This window comes from Camellia sinensis, chromosome 3, assembly GCF_055761805.1.
Source record: "Camellia sinensis isolate YWXY chromosome 3, ASM5576180v1, whole genome shotgun sequence".
In the NCBI taxonomy this organism is placed as follows: domain Eukaryota; kingdom Viridiplantae; phylum Streptophyta; class Magnoliopsida; order Ericales; family Theaceae; genus Camellia; species Camellia sinensis.
In genome coordinates this window covers 142,951,904-142,969,339 of record NC_138963.1, presented here as the reverse complement: position 1 = coordinate 142,969,339, position 17,436 = coordinate 142,951,904, and the positions used below count along the sequence as shown (strand labels likewise).

The window sequence follows — 17,436 nt, the reverse complement described above, 5'->3', positions numbered from 1 at the left end:
ATTTTTCACAATAATACAATAGTAGTTTTTAAGAAATGTTATTAAAAAGATTTCATTTTATTCACAATAGATGCTGAGGAAATGTAACATATGTAATTTGCAACAACTATGGCAACATTAAAAAAATTGAGTTGGAATGACAAATAGATAACTAGTTACATAATTGATTACGTAATCAATTATAAAACACTTAGTTGGACTTAGTTTAATGAATGGTATGTGCAAAATTGATTGGCTTATAAATTTGGATTGTGGCTTGTATGCACAATCGGTTCAATTGCCAAAGTCAATTTCAACCAAGACTTGTGACTCGTATGCATAATCAATTGGCATAAAAAAAATTAGTGTATAGTATTGGCATTCTTGCCTACACCTAATGCAATCTCAACCAATTTTCAAAGACATTAACCAATACCAAAACACGTCACACTTAATTGGTGAGGATACTTAGATATAGGATAACACAATACATTAGCAAATACAAACAAGATTATCAAAACGCATGTAACTGTTTAGAATACCAACCAAAAAAAATAATTTGAAAAAAAGAAGGGTCAAAACTCATTTTGAACGAATTATAAACATTATCAATACAATACAACTGGTTATAGGGAAACTATTGCCAAGAATCACAACCCATTCCAGAAGTTTATCATTGAGGAGTCATGAAGTTAGTTTGCAAAGACATGGTACTCATGCAAAATTACATTTGCAAATCTAAGAAATCACATGCACTTTGTGCTTATTTAATGCCCAATTTAATGTCGGCAAGCATCTTCTAATGCTCCTTCAACCTCTCTTACTCATAATCTCTAATCTTCTTGCACACCATTTATCTTCATCCTGTTTTCACAAAGCCCACAATGATTAAAAATCTAAACGGTTGCTTGATATGTTTTGATCACTTTTGTCAAATGTAAATTCCTCAACACAAATCAACCTGACGCATTCAAGTATTCTAAGTTTTCTTCAAGGTAAATGTTTTGAGTTTTTCTAATTATTGGAACTTGGGGGCACTGTGGAAGACTCAACAATGCAATGAATTGTTTGTTTTTTACTATTGAAACTATAATCTTCATTCATTTTCTTCAAAAATTAGTAATTCATTGTAGACTTCCAGTAACTTTTATTCACTCCATTCACTATATGCATAACAATGACATATATAACTACCCACTTTCCCTTTCATCTTGTTTTCCTTTGAAAATCTAATTCAAAGACGTTCATTTGATAAGAAAAAAAATAACAAATCAAAGGTCACTCATCACTATTACTCATTTTTTAACTAAATAAAAGAAATGTCAAGAAAAAAAAATTCAAATGAAAAAAAATAGAACAAAGCAAAAATAAAGAGTCAATAAATTAGACAAAAATGGAAAATAAATAAATAAAACACATGGTCAATAAATGCTTCTCCAAATTGCACTCAAGGGTAAAAATTCCAGTCTACCTCGCTCGTGAGTCAAGATTTCACACCTGAACTTAATAAAAATAATTTTAATTTGTTCATTAGATGATGGAACAAAGGTTGATATACTAATTTTGAATTCTACATAAATTGAACCTAAGCAAACAATTAAACAAAAGCTAAATTTGTTCAATAAGGATTGCTTTTTCTTTTTCTTTTCCCAAAGGGAATGGGATTGTTCAAAAACTATCCCGTCAACTAAGATGTAACTTTCACATGAAAAGAAACTGTCAATAGTTAAAATTCTTGAATTCTTTGATCACATGTTAACATGCATTTGGGAAAAAGTAAAACTAGTACCTATGTTATTTCTTAGCATTACATGTTAAATTAAATTGATGAGGTCCAATAATGCTCTATAACAACAAAAATCAACGACATAGATGATGCTTGACTTCATGAAAATAACACTCAATATGGCTGTGTACCTAATGAGTGATCAGCACAATTGTGTTTTCTTATGAAACATACAATTGCAAAGAGATGTTTACCTATAAAAAAAAACATTCAAACCTTATAGTCCATAAAGATAACCCAAAGCATCATTAACTTTAGAGTACACCAAAACAAAGTTTCAAGACTCGAAACCTATAAGAAAAAGGCAAATATCAACAAGAAGAATCACATGATAGGTATAGAAAAACACACCACCAACGTTGGCCAACTATTCTTTTCTCTCTTTAAGCAAGATTTTTAAAAAAATTCTAGAAGTATGTAATTTCTCAAGGGGCAAATGAAGTCACAAAGACACACAAAACCAATGAAACCCATATAGTTTAAATCTCTATAACTAAATATCCACAATTCTTCAAAGCCAAATATAAGAATCCCCAATACAAATAAAGACATTATCAACCTCAACTAATACTTCACAAAAGCCTACATATACATCGATAAGCCTCTTGATTTGAAGTCAAAAGTGGTCCATCTTATCTTAAAATAAATATGACACATGAGGCTAGGTGCTGTAAAAACTTCAAATTGTGGTTTGAAATTCACTGAGACTCAGGAGCTTTGAAAGTGGACTATTGAGGAGCCAATGTGCAGGAAATTTTGGTACAAAGGTCTTTTATGTTTTCAAACTGGTCAAAAGGCCTCAAAGGCTCTTGAAAGGTCCATATAATAGTTAAATAAGTCGGTTGAAATAACAAAATTTGAATTGCTGATATGGTCAAAAACTGATATCAGATTGGATGGGTATAGCCCCAACAATAATTTTGTAACCTAACTGAGTGAGACATGCTTTGAGGCTAAAAACAAGTCCTATTCTATCTCGACTATGCCTCATGTACATAAATAAGCTAATAGCAAGCATGCGTTGTAGCAGCTTTTGATTGAAAGCTAGTTGTTTCTAGATTTAAAGCCAAAGACGAAGTTTTGACTAGTCAATCTGTTAACTTTTTTAAATAAGGGAAAGAAAGAAATTTAAACACAAATAATTAATAAGACAATGATACACCTCCCTCTCCAAAATAAAAGAAGACTTCACCTAATCCAAATCAGTGCTACAAAGAAGCCTTTACTACCACCAACAAAACAGAACACCAAAAGAAATTATCAAAACAGCAGCATAAGTCCAGAATTCAATTGTAAAGGAACCACAATAATATCAAAAAATAGGAAATTAAATCACAATTGACAAAGACCCAAACTCAGCTCATTCGAAGAGTGATACTTAACTTTTGTGATTCTATCACAATCAAGTGCCCAAAAAGCCAAAAATAAACACTCAAGCAAAGAAACATAGGGCTAACATCACTCAATCCTCAGCAAAAAAATGTCATATTAAAACTATACGAAATAATTTAAAAAATAGTAAGAACTCTATTTGAAGAAGGAAAAAATGCATCAGGAGTATAGCTAAAGAGATGTTGTGGGGAGCATTTTCCATACATTTTCCATTGTTTCCCAACATGTTTGAGAAGTTTCTTACAAGCCTCTACATAGTACTTCCAGAATTTTTAGACCACTCAGAAACAAAATCCCAATAATTTCTGCTAAAATTTCTTAAAATTTTGTCTAAACATCCTATTGAAAACTAGTCCCTAGGAGCGGCATTTCCATTGTAAAACCAAGTTTTGTAGCAAATATATATAAAGCACAAAGCAAAAGTTTCACACTAGTCCACTCATAACCTACACGGCCAAGTTCCAACTCTATGTTGATCAAAAAATTCCATAAGAAGACTTTCAACTATTCCAACAAAAATCCAACCATCCTAAAATTCAAAGAAATATTCTAAATATTAAACTCATATATTCCATACCATATACAAATTTTATTTATTTATTTATTTTTTTTTTGGATAAATTACCATACCATATACAATCTCACTTTTGCACACCCAAGAATCTCACACTTTCTTCAAATAGGGGAAAATATATGTTTCACTTTCCACACATTCCATCGTCACATTCAACAATGGTAATGAGTTCAATTAAATTCTACCAAATCACCATAACCAAACCAAGCCTTAAGTCCCATCAAATGGGGTCGACTAAAATTCTACCAAATCACCATAACATGTAAAATCTTTAAACATTAAAAACACATCTATTTTTAAAAGAATACATTTAAACCCATTAAGGAAGAACATATATAAGCCTACTTTTAGAATTAACACCAAATAGAGAAAAATAAAACAAATCAAACCCATTAAGGAAGAATTAACAATGTCAATGCAAACACAAACAATCAAACACCCCCCTTCCTACATTTATTTTTCTTCATTCATTTTGTCATTTTTCTTTTCTCTTCTTTTCTTAATCCATATCAATTCCCCATTTTCTCCCATTTGAGCTTGTACAAATAGATGTCCATTCAGAATCACTACCAACAACTTTAAAAGGATTCCAAATTAAACAAGGCCGATAAAGAATACTATGCATTAGCAATAATTGAAAACAAGCAAAAAAAATCATAGAAAAATTAACTCGCTTCGGCTTATTTTGCTATTCCATTCATTGGTTTTTAAATGAATTATGCTAGCTGCTAGGCTCATCACATATCTTTTAGCACATTGGTGTGAGCTGATGGCGACTAAATAGTACCGTATAACGTATAACGCATAATTAATCGACATGCCTATCATCAAATATCCTTTTCAATAGTGGATATTTGTAAGGACAAAAGAAATCCAGGAATATTTTATGGTGACGCATATGTGAAACACCAGAAAAACAACATAATGTCATTCTAGTAGCCATCTCTAATCTTATATTAAAACCTCATCATTTTAGTGAAAAATATTTGCTATTTTTTTTCTTTTGGAGTTTTTGGGACCATCTTATACCCTTGAAACTTGACCTTGAAAGAAAAGGTTACAAAAGAAGTAAGAAATTCTATGTCATGTACTCTGCCTTTTGCATCAATTTTGTACTTTTAATTGCAATTAACTCGATTTTAACTAGCTAGAGAGAGAGAGAGAGAGGAACAGGAAGTGAATCACCATGAAAACCATTCATGTGTTCTGAAACAAAAAGGTGAAGCAAAACCAAATATAATAAGACAGAAAGTTCTATACGTTGAGAACAATGTCTATGAGATTTATGGCCAAAAAAACTGGACAATCAAAACAAAGGAATGGTAATAGATTAGTGACATAATAGCTAAATTACAAATATGAAACCTAATAACAATAATAATAAGGGTTTTCTCAAAGATGAGAAAACATCTTCTCAAATCCTCAACATCAGAATTTTAACTCAAACTTAATAGCAATAAGGAGGTCAAGGAGATGGCTAGGGTTAGAAATCCAATCAAAAAATCAGACATTTAATATACCCATTTTGGAAACCCATTCAAAAACATATAGAAGATAAGGGAGATAGATACGTCTTAGAAATTGGAGAGAGAGAGAGAGAGAGAGAGACTAACTTACCTGGTGAGAATGTAATAGTCGGCAGTGGCTACTTTGGATTTCAGGCGGTGGCGACTTTGGATTTACACAAAATCGTCCGTGAGGGAGGAATGAGGAAGGAGTTGTGTGTGAGAGTGAGATGAGAAATGTAGAAGGGTTAGGGCACAATTTTGGGGTAATCTCCAATTTGAGAGGGAATTTCAAATTATTGTGAAAAAAAAGTGTTCCTAATTTTTTTAGAGATGTTAAAAATAGATCAGGCTTGTTAAATTAATATTTTTTTAATTTTATTTATTGTTTATACTTTTTACTTTATTAGAGTTTTATGACTCAATTTGTGAAAAAAAATACAAAGCTTAGATATATTTAGAAAGTATAAATTAAAAATAATTTAAAATTACACCGAATATAAAAATATATTATTTTTTTGTATATATATCCCAAATCTCATGAAGTTTTGAAGAAAATATTACGCACGAAGCCAGTTAAGGGTCTAGGTTCGAAGAAGCAACATAATTTATGAATCTATAAGCTTTCCAAAAAGATTTAAACATGTTGTCATGACATCAAACCTTGAAAGATATAACAAAACCAACAAGTAAAAAGACATAAAATCAAAAAAAATAAAAATAAAATTTACATTCAGTGAGACAAAAATAAACCAAGAAGAATTCAATTTTATTGAATTCACCGTGTCAAGCCATACATGCATTTTAAGTCAATGGAAGAATTCCATTTTATTGTAAACAAAGAAGAGCATGAAGTGAAGAATTTCTCAAAAAAACATAAATAGAAATGGAATTAATTGATAAATATTTCTCAACAAATAGTCTAGTCCTGAGGGGATATATTTGGTCATCACAAACAAAAGAAAACCAGCCTAATACCATTACAAACTTAGCAATGACATTGATTGTCGGTACATTAGTCACTTGTAATTTTGTAAGGGCAAAGCTAACTTGATATAAAATCAAGGACAAAATGATCTTCAAAAAAAGAGTAATATCAAAAGCTTTCATTTAAATCATCATAGTTCCTTCACAAGGAATGCTTTGATATCCTTTTCTACGCCCACCAACTTCCTTTTAGAACAAATTCAAATATTATTTAACAGGAGTTTAAAAAATTATAAAATCTAAACTTCAAAGAGACGAAAATTACTAAAACAAATCACCCTAATAAACATTTCATATAGACACATGATATTACAAAAACCAATACAAGATAAAATATGAAACTGGCACTACAAAATCCCACAAATAATATAAGATAAAATCAACTTTACAAAAACATAATTGTAATATTATTCAATTACACAAGCATACAACAATCAAACTTCTGTGATAGGACTATAGAAATAACTAACCTTTAGGCCATTGCCATTAGGAAGAATAACATGATCAATTGCATTAAATAACTTAGGGCTTCAAACAATAACAAAAACGTAAAAATTAGAACTTAAAAAATGGACAATCATATAAATAGATCTACAAATATCTATAGAGAGAACCAGAGATTAGGGTATAGGTAATAGCACCAAAATGCGAATTTTTTTTACTGCAAAAAACCAAATTTGATGGTAAATATTGTAGAAAACATAAACATATCTAGGGTTTAGAAATCGGGGAAAAGAGAGGGAGTTAGAGATAGAAATTGAATTAACTGGTGCTGGGTAGAGATCGAGACAGGGAGTCATGAGTGAATGAGAGAGACAGAGAAAGAGAGAGGGGGGGGGGGGGAACCGATGAGAGTGTCATTTGATGAGAGAGAGAGAAAAGAATGAGTAATGATGAGATTGTCAACTTCAGACAGGATTTGAGTCTTGAATTTTGAACTCATCTCAACTTGAGCCCTACGATTGAAGCAAATAATGAATTTGAGCCGTCAAAGATAGATCCTCTCACATACATTTTACATTTGTAATGTAACGGTGGAAAGCTAAAGGAAAGAAAGACAGTTATCTCAACAATTGAATGAAATGTCCATATAGGATAACCATCTCATCAGCCCCCTTGTTTTGTTATATATATATATATATATATAAATCAAGAATAAATTATAAATGCTTTGGACCAAATTCATTGCAACAGATAGCCAACAACTTATATCAATTCTACTACCATTTCGTAAATAAGTTTCAGATATTAATCAGTTTGTTTCAACGTTTAAATAAAACTTAAAGTTAAATCACTATTTTAAGGAACTTCAATCACTATAAACCTTCCCCCAACTATGAACTTTTAAATCAATGAATTGTAAACCCACTTCTTGTAATGATATTTGGAGGATTCAATCCAAAGCATCATACCAAACCAAAAACCAAAAAAAATAATAATAATAATAATAATAAGTAAAACTGAAAACCTAAAACCAGATTTGAACTACCACCCCTTTACCCTTAACCTCAAGAGGTTTTAACATGATTAAAGTTTGTTTTGGTGGACTAATTACATAGATTTTTTCTGTTGTGAGGTGTCTTGTTAGTCATTTTCCTCTTGTTCAAATAATATACAAAACCAATCATGCATAAGAAATTACACACGTTATAGTAGTAAAAAGTCAATAAATTGATTAAATAGACTACAACACAAGACACAAATTCTTAGTTCACACTAGGTTTTTTTTTTTCCAATAATTCATGTGTACATCCAACATAAATATATTGTGTGTTTAACTGAAATTGCAATTGATCAAAGAAACAAAAATATGAAGTACCAACACAAATGCTCCTCGAATTACCAAATCTTGAAATTAACATATACCCAGAACGAAATATGGTGGCTGAGAGAGAAAGAGAGAGATTAGGGCACGATGGCAGGAAGCAAGAGGATATAGAGGGACAACAAAAGCAATAGAAAGCGGGCTTACCGGTGGGATTGGCTGGCGGAAATGATGGGTCGTGCGAATGTGGGGGTTCCACTGTATTCATAGAGACGGTGCCAACGGTGGCGTGGTGCGGTAGTGATTACAGAGCGGTGAAAGTGTGTGAGGTAGAGATTGCTAAGAGAGGGAGTTGATTTGTGAGAAATTAGGGCAGATAATAAGATCCAGAGAGAGAAAGAGAAATCAACTTACCTGGTCAAAATGAAATAGTCCAAGTTCGTGAATCAACTTTGGATTTCAGGCGGTACAACGGTGGAATGGGACCAACAAAATCGTCCCTCCGTGAGGGAGGAGAAATGAGAGCAAGTAGTTGTGTTGTGTGAGAGATAGGGAGTGAGAGTGGCATGAGAAACGTAGGAGGGATTAGGGGCAAAATTTTGATGGTCCTAAATTTTTAGAGGGAATTTTAAATTAAGATAAAATTTTGTAAAAAAATTTATTTCTAGTTTTTTTTTTAGATGTGAAAAATATGTTATACTTGCTAAATTAATATTTCTTAATTATTATTTATTGTTTATAATTTTTATTTTATTGGAGTTTTATGACTCAGTTCGAGAAAGGAAAAAAAAGAAGAACAAGAACAAAATTTAAATACATTTAAAAGTATAAATTTTATTAAAAAAATTAAAATTACACCAAATATATAATATAAAAAAATCATTTATTTTTTGTATTTACAGATTTTTTATAAACATTTTTCTTTTTAATTATATCTAGATAAACTGAATTTAAAAATTAAAATTTTTAATTAAAATATTAATAAAATTCACTTTAAAAAAATGTATTGAAAATTCAAAAATAACTTTTTCAATTCAAAATCAAACATAGTATTAGTTTTTCAATTTTTTTTTTTAAATATATTATTTTTTATTGTCATAAATAAATAATTGAATATCCATAACGATTGTCCATCACCATACAAACTTTGTCTCATAACAATCCAATACCATGCAAACTATGTCTCATGATTGTCTGTCATCATTGTTGCGGCAATAAGATTTTAGATCTACCGACACTAATTTAGATCCATCACATGCCTTTTATTTTTTTTCTACCTTTCACTTTATGTCTCTTTGTCTCTATTTTGTCGATAGAAAAATTAAAATTTATAGAGTCAATTGTCAAAGGGTTCAAAACATACTTTTCTCTTATTAAACTCGTGATTCTTCCACAAGTCTACGTCATTGTAGGACTCTCTTCCGCTATACGAAAATGTCCCACACCCCCTGTATTATAATAATATTTGACCTTCCTAAAGCTATCATGAGATATCAATTTACTCATCTCCACTGAAATTAGCATAAAGTCTCACTTTAACTCTCCCCCTCTGAAACTATCACCAAGTATTCTTTTACTATCTAAACTATAAAATGATACAATTAAACCCTTCAATAAATATACTAATTTACTCATTATTCCGTCTTTGGTATTTAATTTTATAAGTTCTACTCATTTACTAGATATTTCACTTTGGCCCTGTTTTTTTTTTTTTTTTTTTTGTGTAGAAGAAGGGATGGGATTATGATAGAGGTGTGGCCCATTTAATATTCTGTTTGTTTGTAGGCTAAATTTCACTATTTGAAGAAAATGAAATTTCACTAGGCGAAGATAATTAAATAATTATTACTATCAAGTTTTAATTAAACAATATTAAAATTTTTGTAATTACAGACATTATAGAAAAAATTAGACAACAAATTAATTACGAAAATCAAATTATCGTTAGCTAATTAAAAATATAATGACAATAACTTGTTGCTCCAACAAAACCACTCGTGACAACTCTCTTTAACTCATAAATTTTCTATTTACTCACTAGTTCATCTTTACCTTTAATTTTATAATTTTTACTTCTTTACTAGAAATTTCACTTTTTTAATAATTTCACCTAAATTTTAAGGTTAAATTTCTCTATTTAAAGATAATGAAATTTTACTAGTTGAAATGATGGTATGTTTTATGATAATGATAACAATGATAATGAAGGTCGTGGTAATAGCAATGGTGGCTTGATAATGGTGATGGTGGTGGGGTGGTGGTGGTGACAGTGATGATGGTTGCAGCAATATTAATGATGATTGTAACGATTGTGAGATTATAATGGTGTATGTTGATGCTTGTGTATAAATATTTATAAATTCAATTAGCATTAAATAATGTAATTTTATGTGAGAAATTCATCATAATTTAAATGACTTTTATCCTACAAACTCAACTATAATTGGATTCAAATGGATTGGACAAAGGGTACTGCCCCTTACACCAACCACCAAATTATGAAAATGACTTTTAAATAGTATATACTTTGCAAAAAAATATAAAAATTCTCATTTAGAATTATCTTGAGACTATGAAGCATGGGTATGTCGCCAAACATGTCATACCCATATTGGGTACTTACTGAATTATGAATTTTTTTTTCCTACTCAATTTTAAAATTACTATTAGTTAATCAAGTGTATTGAAATTAATTAGGATAATAAACTAGTTACAATTGCGCACGCAAATACACAGTACCCAAGAAATTTTCACCAAAAGTCTCCAAAAGTCACATTTTAGTCGTCCAAACCTTTTGCAAACTAAATGTTTTGGTCACTAGCTTTGTCATTGAATGATTGTCAGGAAAGGTAATTGGCGACTAAAAAATATTTAGTCGCTAAAAGTCCACAATTGACGACTAATTTTTTAGTCGACAAAAGCTTTCAATTATATTTAACATGACATTTTCAGCTAAAGCTGTGCAGCGGATTGACCGACCCGCCCAGCCTGACCCCATTTGGGTGGATGCGTGACACGTGACGGGCAGATATGGGTCCAGATTCTGAGTTTTCGCAGGTTCGGATCGGGTAGCAGTTGATCCATCATTTCACTCATTTCACCCGTCCCGTTCATTTTGTCTCCATTTTTTTTTTATGTCCCATTTTTCTGATCTCACTCAGTAAACCTAACCTATTCTTCTTTTTCCAACAACAAACACACTCTTATCTCTCTCTCTCTCTCTCCCAAAAAAAAAACCCTACTCATCTACTAACGGCGACGACGATCTTCTCCATCATCTAACCAATAGCGAGTGACAATCTACATTGAAAGTCGATCGGCGATCAACAATCTTTTCTTTTTTTTACACCATTTTTTGAGAATCTCATATAAAAACCCTAGCCCATTCTTCGATTGAAAGAGGATCGTTGATCGTGGTGGTGGTAGTGAGATCTTGTCTTATCTTCTTCTTTCATCTTCTTCTCTTCTTCTCCTTAATCTCTAATCTGTTTTTTTTTTTTTTTTTTCCATTCCAATTCTAAAACCAGAGTATGAGGGTTCTGTTCTTTAATTCATTTTTTTTTTTTTTTGATATTTGGTAAACCTCTATTTTCTTTTCTACTTTCCTCTTATTCTCTTATTCTCTTATTTTTCTCAATCTCTAATCTGTTTCTTTTTCTTTTTGTGTGTGTGTGTGTGTGTTTTGTTTTGTTTTGTTGCAGCTCTGAAAACAGAGAAAGGGTGAGATTTAGAGTAGGGTTCTACATACACACATACAGAGAAGAAGCTTATAGAGGTTTGGTTTCTTTTTCTTCTTCTCTGTAATGGATTACATTTTGTTCTCCCTAAATTTTGTTAAATCTGTTAGCCCTAAATTTTGTGATTTTGAACCCTAATTCTGTTAGCCCTAAATTCTGTTAACCCTAATTTTGAACCAATCTGAGAAATGTAGCTCTCTTTTAGTCTGTGATTTTATATATGTGTCTATGATTTATAGGTTTTTATATGTGTAACTGTGATTTTGAGTTTGAACCATTGAAAATGGGATGTTTACATTATGTTATAGATATTAAAAAGTAAACATATAAACTTTTTTAGAATAGTGGTAAACTTTATAAACTCTGATTTTGAGTTTGAGCCATTGAAAATGGGATGTTTACATGTAGCGACCCAAAATCCGTATTAGAGATTACCTTTGCGGCCTTATGGGTTAATGCGTTTTAATTTAATGATGTGTGTTCAAATTGAGGAATTAACTGTTGAGCCATGGCTTTAAAATTGAAATTACCGACCTTTACGGGTTCAGAAATCATAATTGAGGACTGGGATGCGTTAATGGAAATTTTTAGAACTATTTGGGAAACTTAATTGGAAATCTAATTTGTCTGATTCGTTAATATACGTTTGGGTGGTTAACTTGGTACTGCAAATTGAAGGCCTTAGAGGCTTCAGAAACCAGAACAGGGGACATATTTATGATCATCATAATCTTTAGAGTCATCTGGAAAGTTTAATTGAAATTTAATTTTGTGCAATTCGTAAGGGCGTGTTTGGCCCTCCTTATTTGTGATAAAGCTTATATAATTAAATATATAGGTGTATATGAGTTATATGAGTAGGACTCATCTTTTGGAGCTCAAAAATATCTAAGAAGAGAGGAAGACCCGTGAGAAAGAGAGAGTGAGAGAGAGGGTTCACCATTGTTGGGAGTTTGAAGATGACTTGAAGAAATTGAAGAGAAAAGAAGGAGATCAATCATGGAAGCTTGGAGAAATTAAAGAGTACTATGAGAAAGTCAAAGAGTGAACTAAGGTAAGATAAATTATCTTGAATCCTTATGTTTGAGGCATGAATTTCATGAAATCATGATAATAAAGGAAGCTTTGAACCCATTTGAGTTAAGGTTCTATGTTTATATTTGATTGAACCTTGATTTTCTAAGAATTTCTTGATTGAAGAATTAAAGTCATTATATTTGTTTATTTTGAGGTTATGATGTTTGATGGAGATTAATAATGTGAAATTGGTCATGTATTAAAGGGTTTTGGGCTTTGGTTTACATGTAATTAAGGTTTGATTTTGAAAATGAGAAGTCCCAAATTTTCAGCCATTTTCGGACTGCAAACTGTCCAGGGCCGCACGTGCGGTGACAGCTCTGTCCAGCCAACTTTGAACAAGCATATCTTTTGCATTCGAACTCCATTTTGAGTGATTCTTGAGCCTAAAATCAAGCCTCGGAAGTCTAGTTTCCAATGGTGGTAATACATAAATAGTTATGCCCAAATTAGTGACGACTGTTCACTTTCTGTCAACCAGTTTTGTACCATTTCTTCACCTGAACCATTTCCCATCGATTTCTCCTGTTTTCTAAGACATGGGTTATAACTTATTAAGGAATAATGAGCTTGGTACCACCATGGCTAATTGATTGAACGATCAAAGAGAATAAGTAAAGGATCGAGTATAATCTCATATTATGTGTTGTGCACTGTACTTGTAGGTCGAGACGAGGACATTGTCCCATTACTATCGGGAGCTGATCACTGTGAGTAATATTAGTGTAACGTTACGTTTTACTTACTTCTATGATTATGTTTTATGTATTGTTGTTTGTGAATGACCTATTCCATCGATATTGTGCTTTGATTAAATTAATAAATATGTTTGAATAATGGCATTGATATGGACCAAAGGTCATTCTGTTCCTATTAATAGAAGTGGGCCCGAGGCCATTATGATGTGAATGGTTCTGTCTCTATCAATAGTACTGTAGTGATACATGTGCCTTCTGATAATAGTTATTATTAATGTTCTGTTATTCGTAAGACAACTATGTCTGTAATAAACCATGGGGAAATGTATGTGTACTATTGTGTAATGGTATTCTGATGAATCTGGAGTTATTCTGTTCTGTTTATGCTATGACATGATATGAATTGTTCGGTCTTTAAGACCTAATGATTTCTGATATGGAACAAAGTGTTGTACGAAACTAAGTACTGCAGTGCGAGTCACCTCTAGAATCCGTGCGAGATACCTCTTGAGTCCATACGTATGCGAACTGGGCCTATAGCCAATCTATATTTTCTAGTATGAAACAAAGTGTTGTACGGAACTAAGTGCTACAGTGTGAGTCACCTCTAGAATCCGTGCGAGACACCTCTTGGATTTATACATGCATGAACAGGGCTGAGGCCGTTCTGCATTCAAGGGCTTAATGCCACTCTGTTTAAGGGCTTACTGTCACTCTGCGTAAGGGCTCAATACCAATCTGTTAATATCTGTGGGCCTGAGGCCAATCTGTTAATATCTGTGGACCTGAGACCAATCTGTTAATATCTGGGCCAGAGGCCATTTTGTATAATCTGTTAGGCCAGAGGTCATTCTGTATAATCTGTTAGACCAGAGGCCGCTCTGTATAAATCTGTTGGGCCTGAGGCCACTCTGTATAATACGTTGGGCCTAAGGTCGTTTTGTGTTCTGCATGGGCTTGAAGCCAGTCTGTATTATATGTGAGCCTGAGACCGTATTGAAATATAGTTATGGATAAGACATGTATATGGTTGGTATCTGTCTATTTATTTATCTAGGGTTTTGCTTATTCAATTAACCTTCTTACATTGCTATTATTTACTGAGCTTTGCTCATTCTGTTTTATGTATATTTCTGTAGGCGAGCCATCGGGGATTGACACTAGAGTTGTACTAAGGTTCGCTTGTCTGCCAAGTCACATGGGGTATGTCTCCACGTGGAGGCCTTAATTTATTGTTGGGAGTCTTATAAATTATTAAGTCTTATGTAAGAGTGTGTGAGATTTATATAAAATATGTGATTGTATAGGTATATTTGGAATGTATTTAAATGCTTAAATCCAATTAAACCATCATGTATGCACAAGTCCAATGGATGTTGTCTTTTATTAATATTGCTTCCGCTTAAGGCCCAGCATGTGATTAAATATTATTCTAAAATTCTGTTTTGAGGCCTATGTACAGGCCGGTCATGGACCAAACTTTTAGGAGCGGGTTTGGGTCGTGACATTACATTTTGACTGTGATTTTCAGATTAATGGTAAATTTTATAGATATTAAAAAGTAAAAACAAACTCTTTTCATGACTTTGTAATTAGTTTTGAAAATCTCTGAGATGTAATTTTCGCTTTTAATAATGTCATTTTTGGCCTTCCTCTCATTTAGCTGTCTTAGGTTTGCATTGAGTCACATTTCTTTCATTTTCTCACATCAGATTTTGGTTTGTCCATGTCTGAATAAATCAACCATGCCCTTATTCTACAATTGTTGAAATTCTTTGTTTTGGGTGCACAATGTTTTGGGTGATATTGAAGTATGCCCACTGGAACCAATATGGAATTATGCCCATTGAATTATGCACAATGTTTTGACATGCATTGTAATGAATTATGTTGCCCAAGTTGTTTTCATAACACATAGATGTGAATATTGCATTGCCCAGGTTGTTTTTTTTAGGAAATGCACAATTGAATTACATTGAAAATTTATAAAATTTTTATCCGTCAAACTAATTCGTATCCATCCATCAATCTACCAATCCACTCAATCCGCATCCATCGGATTGGCTGACGGATGCGGATTAATTTTCTCCAATCCACCAATCTGGCAGACGGATGGCAGATTGGAGGTTCTATAGCCGCAATCGATCCGCACCCACCCCTATTTTCAACGACTAAAAGTTTGTGTTGCCAAAAGCTTCAATTGTTTTGCTACTAAAATTTTAGTCGCCTAAGATATAATATTTTTAGTTTTGGCTACTAAATATTTAGTCAACAAAAGTGTTTTTTTTTTTTTTTAAGCTACTAAATCATTAGTTGCCTAAAGTTTTATTTTTTATGGCTACTAAATATTTAGTCACTAAAAGATTTATTTTCATTTAATTCTTTTTTTAGCTACTAACTATTTAGTCGCCAAAAGATTTGTTTTCATTTAATTCTTTTTTTGGCTACTAACTATTTAGTCGCTAAAAATATTTACTCAAATTTTGGCTACCAATTGTTTAGTCGCCAAAAGTATCATTTTATGTTTTTTATTTTAATTAATTTGTCCACACCCACAACCTATATATATTCCATGCAACCTGTACAAGGTATACAAGTAAAACAATACATACATAATCACTCATCTCACAATTTGCATCCATTTCACTTCCACACATCTAAAAATGAATAACTTTAAATGTCAAATTCCATACAAATCAAGTATATTTCAATTTAAAATAATAATTTTGTACAAAACAAATAATCATACGAAAATCATGTCCTCCGTAGACAAAAATATATTTACTACTATGCCAAATGGGCATTTGGCATGGTTCAAAATACCATGGTAATCTGTACCACAACAAAAGGCAATCTATATATCACGGCAATAATTGTCTATTCCATGCCAAAAGTAGTATGTACCCCACCAAAAATATTTTGTACAAGTAATAAAAATCCACACAAAAAGCAGAGGACAACAAAAAAGTGAGATTATACAAAAGTGGAAATTTTCCTCCATACACAAAAATGGAATATCCACAAGTCCATGCCAAAAGCTATCTACAAAATATATATATATACCCATTAGTTCCATATAACATTTGAGGATAATGTAACATTGTCTACGGAGAATCTGAGCTGCATTCATGGAAGAATAACATAACTCGTATATATGTTTATAGAGATCCATACATGTAAGAATTCATTCATTCATAGGCCTTTAGGTTGCAAGCAAGCAAAACTAAAAAATGCTGGCGAAATTTATATGATAACTGAATTTCAATTTCTTTATTTTTATCTCGAGAACCAAACAGAACACCTAGGGTTGCATCTTTTGTGCTTTTCTGTTTCATCATTTTTGCATCAATTTGCCAATCTTCCAAGTTCAATCAGAGTGGTAGATGTTTGCATATTGATTGATTGACTCCAATAACATAGCCCCAGCACATAAGCTTAATTGTAACAATAGTGTTTAGGGTCTTCTTTCAAGAACTACATAATTATTTCATTTCATTCACGGACATATATATATATATATATATATATTTGTATATGTTTATAGGGACATACATTGTTGATTCATGAGTAGTCTTTACTAGTTTGCAAGCAAGAAAAACTGAAATTAGTTAGATTGAGATGAAAGGATTATAGAACAACTTAATTTCTCTTTCTTTCTAATCTCAAGAACCAAACAGAGCACCTAGGGTTGCCATCATCGTGAATGTCCGCTTCATCATTTTTCTATCCATTTGGATAATACAACCTACCACATGACACTATATATATATATGTCACAAAGCTATGGATTTGATTCGCTTTTACAAACCTCTCCTTCAGCTTTTTTTGAACTAAGTTTAAGGCATTTTCGACTCTAACTCCCAATGTATGTGTGCTAATTACATCATGTCTATCCCCATAGGGCGTGTTTGTCACGAGGAGCATGCCCGTAACATC

At 32.0% G+C, this 17,436-nt stretch overlaps 1 long non-coding RNA gene across 2 annotated transcripts; it reads right to left on the bottom strand.

Annotated features, from left to right (window-relative positions):
* Positions 1-534: 534 nt before the first annotated feature.
* LOC114314255 (uncharacterized) lies at positions 535-8,573 on the bottom strand. Of its 2 annotated transcripts, none has more exons than XR_014364536.1 (2): positions 8,196-8,573; positions 535-843 (listed from the first exon to the last, which is right to left on the bottom strand). It is a non-coding gene; the product is annotated as an uncharacterized LOC114314255 (long non-coding RNA). The 2 variants fall into 2 exon arrangements; XR_014364537.1 differs by lacking the exon at positions 8,196-8,573 and adding an exon at positions 5,349-6,686.
* Positions 8,574-17,436: the final 8,863 nt, after the last annotated feature.